Source organism: Vigna unguiculata, chromosome 10 (assembly GCF_037176805.1).
Source record: "Vigna unguiculata cultivar grain cowpea cultivar isolate G323 ecotype 2 chromosome 10, ASM3717680v1, whole genome shotgun sequence".
Classification (NCBI taxonomy): Eukaryota; Viridiplantae; Streptophyta; class Magnoliopsida; order Fabales; family Fabaceae; genus Vigna; species Vigna unguiculata.
This window is the reverse complement of record NC_140801.1, coordinates 26,044,494-26,050,576: the sequence shown is the minus strand read 5'-3', so window position 1 is coordinate 26,050,576 and position 6,083 is coordinate 26,044,494.

The following is a 6,083-nucleotide window of genomic DNA, read 5'->3' as shown; positions in this document are numbered from 1 at the left end:
CAGTAAAACAAACATATAGTCTATCTTTCAATGATGGGCCATATCTGCACAGATATGAAAGTATCCTCTCTTCATAATCTAATGAAGAAAATATGGTTAATACCACAAAATTCCACTCTTTTTTGTTGTAATTGAATATACACATGAACGACTTTTTCAATCTACATTGTTAGTATCAATGTTGTTAAACAATCAAATTATTTTCTCATTTTGATTTTGTCTGTCATACTTCTTATGAAATTGTTTGTGTAATTATTTTGTGTTTTGCTCTTTCTGTGAGGATTATTACTAATTGTTTCATGTCAAATTTCTTAATTAGTCTATTTTTTAGCTTTGGGTTAATTGATTATGCGTTGAGAATTTTATGAAGTTGTCAACACTAAAGAAAACATATAGCCTATATGTCAATGATGGACCTTTTATGCACAGATATGAAAGTATCCACTCTTCCTAATCTAATGAAGAAACAATAGTTAATACCACTAAATTTCACTTTTTTTTGTTGTGAATGGATATGCACATAAATGACTTTTTGAACCTACATTTTTAGTATCAATATTGTTAAAGGATGAAATTATTTTCTCATTTTGATTTTGTTCGTCTTACTTCTTATGAAATTGTTTGTCTAATTATTTTGTATTTTCCTCCTTCTGTAAAGATTATTACTAATTGTTTAATGTCAAATTTCTTAATTAGTCTTTTTTTTAGCTTTGGGTTAATTGATTATGTGTTGAGAATTTTAAAAAAAACATATAGTCTATATTTCAATGATGGGCCATCTCTGCACAAATATGAAAGTATCCTCTCATCATAATCTAATGAAGAAACAATGGTTAATAGCACTAAATTCTACTCTTTTTTGTTGTGATTGGATATGCACATGAATGACTTTTTGAATCTACATTGTTAGTATCAATATTGTTAAAAAATCAAATTGTTTTCTCATTTTGATTTTTTCTGTCATACTTCTTATGAAATTGTTTGTGTAATTATTTTGTGTTTTGCTCCTTCTGTGAAGATTATTACTAATTGTTTAATGTCAAATTTCTTAATTAGTCTTTTTTTTTAGCTTTGGGTTAATTGATTATGTGTTCAGAATTTTAAAAAAAACATATAGGCTATATTTCAATGATGGGCCATCTCAGCACAGATATGAAAGTATCCTCTCTTCATAATGTAATGATGAAAATATGGTTAATACCACAAAATTCCACTCTTTTTTGTTGTAATTGAATATGCACATGAACGACTTTTTGAATCTACATTGTTAGTATCAATGTTCTTAAACAATCAAATTATTATCTCATTTTGATTTTATCTGTCATACTTCTTATGAAATTGTTTGTGTAATTATTTTGTGTTTACCTCCTTCAGTTAAGATTATTACTAATTTTTTAATGTCAAATTTCTTAATTAGTCTTTTTTTTAGCTTTGGGTTAATTGATTATGTGTTGAAAATTTTATGAAGTTGACAAAAGTAAAAAAAACATATAGGCTATATTTCAATGATGGGCCATTTTTGGATAGATATGAAAATATCTCTCTTCATAATCTAATGAAGAAACAATGGTTAATACCAATAAATTCCACTCTTTTTTTTTTTTGTGATTGGATATGCAAATGAATGACTTTTTGAATCTACATTGTTAGTATCAATGTAGTTAAAAAATCAAATTATTTTCTCATTTTGATTTTGTTCGTCTTACATCTTATGAAATTTTTGTCTAATTATTTTGTGTTTTCCTCCTTCTGTGATGATTATTACTAATTGTTTAATGTCAAATTTCTTAATTAGTCTTTTTATTAGCTTTGGGTTAATTGATTATGTGTTGAGAATTTTTAAAAAATCATATAGTCTATGTTTCAGTGATGGGCCATCTCTGCACAGATATGAAAGTATCCTCTCTTCGTAATCTAATGAAGAAACAATGGTTAATACCACAAAATTCCACTCTTTTTTGTAGTAATTGAATATGCACATGAACGAATTTTTGAATATACATTGTTAGTATCAATGTTGTTAAACAATCAAATTATTTTCTCATTTTGATTTTGTCCGTCATACTTTTTATGAAATTGTTTGTGTAATTATTTCGTGTTTTCCTCCTTCAGTGAAGATTATTTCTAATTGGTTAATGTCAAATTTCTTAATTAGTGTTTTTTTAGCTTTGGGTTAATTGATTATGTGTTGAAAATTTTATGAAGTTGTCAACAGTAAAACAAACATATAGCCTATATTTCAATGATGGGCCATTTTTGGACAGATATGAAAATATCTCTCTTCATAATCTAATGAAGAAATAACGGTTAATACCACTAAATTCCACTCTTTTTTGTTGTAATTGGATATGCAAATGAATGACTTTTTGAATCTATATTGTTAGTATCAATGTCGTTAGAAAATAAAATTATTTTCTCATTTTGATTTTGTTCGTCTTACATCTTATGAAATTGTTTGGCTAATTATTTTGTGTTTTCCTCCTTTTGTGAAGATTATTACTAATTGTTTAATGTCAATTTCTTAATTAGTCTTTTTTTTAGATTTGGGTTAATTGATTATGTGTTGAGAATTTTAAGAAAAAACATAGAGTCTATATTTCAATGATGGGCCATCTGTGCACAGATATGAAAGTATCCTCTCTTCATAATATAATGAAGAAACAATGGTTAATAGCACTACATTCCACTCTTTTTTGTTGTGATTGGATATGCACATGAATGACTTTTTGAATCTACATTGTTAGTATCAATATTGTTAAAAAATCAAATTATTTTCTCATTTTGATTTTTTCTGTCATACTTCTTATGAAATTGTTTGTGTTAGTATTTTGTGTTTTGCTGTTTCTGTGAAGATTATTACTAATTGTTTAATGTCAAATTTCTTAATTTGTCTTTTTTTTTAGCTTAGGGTTAATTGATTATGTGTTGAGAATTTGATGAAGTTGTCAACACTAAAGAAATCATATAGCCTATATTTCAATGATGGGCCTTTTCTGCACAGATATGAAAGTATCCACTCTTCCTAATCTAATGAAGAAACAATGGTTAATGACAATAAATTCCACTCTCTTTTGTTGTCATTGGATATGCACATGAATGACTTTTTGAATCTACATTTTAGTATCAATATTGTTAAAAGCTCAAATTATTTTCTCATTTTGATTTTGTCCGTCTTACTTCTTATGAAATTGTTTGTCTAATTATTTTGTGTTTTCCTCCTTCTGTGAAGAGTATTACTAATTGTTTAATGTCAAATTTCTTAATTAGTCTTTTTTTTAGCTTTGGGTTAATTGATTATGTGTTGAGAATTTTAAAAAAAACATATAGTCTATATTTCAATGATGGGCATCTCTGCACAGATATGAAAGTATCCTCTCTTCATAATATAATGAAGAAACAATGGTTAATAGCACTAAATTCCACTCTTTTTTGTTGTGATTGGATATGCACATGAATGACTTTTTGAATCTACATTGTTAGTATCAATATTGTTAAAAACTCAAATTATTTTCTCATTTTGATTTTTTCTGTCATACTTCTTATGAAATTGTTTGTGTTAGTATTTTGTGTTTTGCTCCTTCTGCGAAGATTATTACTAATTGATTAATGTCAAATTTCTTAATTTGTCTTTTTTTTTAGCTTTGGGTTAATTGATTATGTGTTGAGAATTTGATGAAGTTGTCAACACTAAAGAAATCATCTAGCCTATATTTCAATGATGGGCCTTTTCTGCACAGATATGAAAGTATCCACTCTTCCTAATCTAATGAAGAAACAATGGTTAATGACACTAAATTCCACTCTTTTTTGTTGTCATTGGATATGCACATGAATGACTTTTTGAATCTACATTTTAGTATCAATATTGTTAAAAGCTCAAATTATTTTCTCATTTTGATTTTGTCTGTCTTACTTCTTATGAAATTGTTTGTCTAACTATTTTGTGTTTTCCTCCATCTGTGAAGATTATTACTAATTGTTTAATGTCAATTTCTTAATTAGTCTTTTTTTTTTTGCTTTGGGTTAATTGATTATGTGTTGAGAATTTAAAAAAAAACATAGAGTTTATATTTCATTGATGGGCCATCTCTGCACAGGTATGAAAGTATCCTCTCTTCATAATCTAATGAAGAAACAATGGTTAATAGGACTAAATTCCACTCTTTTTTGTTGTGATTGGATATGCACACGAATGACTCTTTGAATCTACATTGTTACTATCAATATTGTTAAAAGATCAAATTATTTTCTCATTTTTATTTTGTTCATCTTACTTCTTATGAATTGTTTGTCTAATTATTTTGTGTTTTCCTCCTTCTGTGATGATTATTACTAATTGTTTAATGTCAAATTTCTTAATTAGTCTTTTTATTAGCTTTGGGTTAATTGATTATGTGTTGAGAATTAGAAAAAAAAGATATAGTCTATATTTCAATGATGGGCCATCTCTGCATAGATATGAAAGTATCCTCTCTTCATAATCTAATGAAGAAACAATGGTTAATACCATAAAATTCCACTCTTTTTTGTTGTAATTGACTATGCTTATGAACGACTTTTTGAATCTACATTGTTAGTATCAATGTTGTTAAACAATCAAATTATTTTCTCATTTTGATTTTGTCCGTCATACTTCTTATGAAATTTTTTGTGTAATTATTTTGTGTTTTCCTGCTTTAGTGAAGATTATTACTGATTGTTTAATGTCAAATTTCTTAATTAGTCTTTTTTTTAGCTTTGGGTTAATTGATTATGTGTTGAGAATTTTATGAACTTGTCAACACTAAAGAAAACATATAGCCTATATTTCAATGATGGGCCATTTCTGCACAGGTATGAAAGTATCCACTCTTCATAATCTAAGGAAGAAACAATGGTTAATAACACTAAATTCCACTCTTTTTTGTTGTGATTGGATTTCCACATCAATGACTTTTTGAATCTACATTGTTAGTATCAATGTTGTTAAACAATCATATTATTTTATCATTTTGATTTTGTCCGTCATACTTTTTATGAAATTGTTTGTGTAATTATTTTGTGTTTTCCTCCTTCAGTGAAGATTATTTCTAATTGTTTAATGTCAAATTTCTTAACTAGTCTTTTTTTAGCTTTGGGTTAATTGATTATGTGTTGAAAATTTTATGAAGTTGTCAACAGTAAAACAAACATATAGCCTATATTTCAATGATGGGCCATTTTTGGACAGATATGACAATATCTCTCTTCATAATCTAATGAAGAAATAACGTTTAATACCACTAAATTCCACTCTTTTTTGTTGTGATTGGATATGCAAATGAATGACTTTTTGAATCTATATTGTTAGTATCAATGTCGTTAGAAAATAAAATTATTTTCTCATTTTGATTTTGTTCGTCTTACATCTTATGAAATTGTTTGGCTAATTATTTTGTGTTTTCCTCCTTTTGTGAAGATTATTACTAATTGTTTAATGTCAATTTCTTAATTAGTCTTTTTTTTAGCTTTGGGTTAATTGATTATGTGTTGAGAATTTAAAAAAAAAACATAGAGTCTTTATTTCAAGGATGGGCCATCTCTGCACAGATATGAAAGTATCCTCTCTTCATAATCTAATGAAGAAACAATGGTTCATAGCACTAAATTCCACTCTTTTTTGTTGTGATTGGATATGCACATCAATGACTTTTTGAATCTACATTGTTAGTATCAATATTGTTAAAATATCAAATTATTTTCTCATTTTGATTTTGTTCGTCTTACATCTTATGAAATTTTTGTGTAATTATTTTGTGTTTTCCTCCTTCTGTGAAGAGTATTACTAATTGTTTAATGTCAAATTTCTTAATTAGTTTTTTTTTAGCTTTGGGTTAATTGATTATCTGTTGAGAATTTTAAAAAAAACATATAGTCTATATTTCAATGATGGGCCATCTCTGCACAGATTTGAAAGTATCCTCTCTTCATAATATAATAAAGAAACAATGGTTAATAGCACTAAATTCCACTCTTTTTTGTTGTGATTGGATATGCACATGAATGACTTTTTGAATCTACATTGTTAGTATCAATATTGTTAAAAAATCAAATTATTTTCTCAT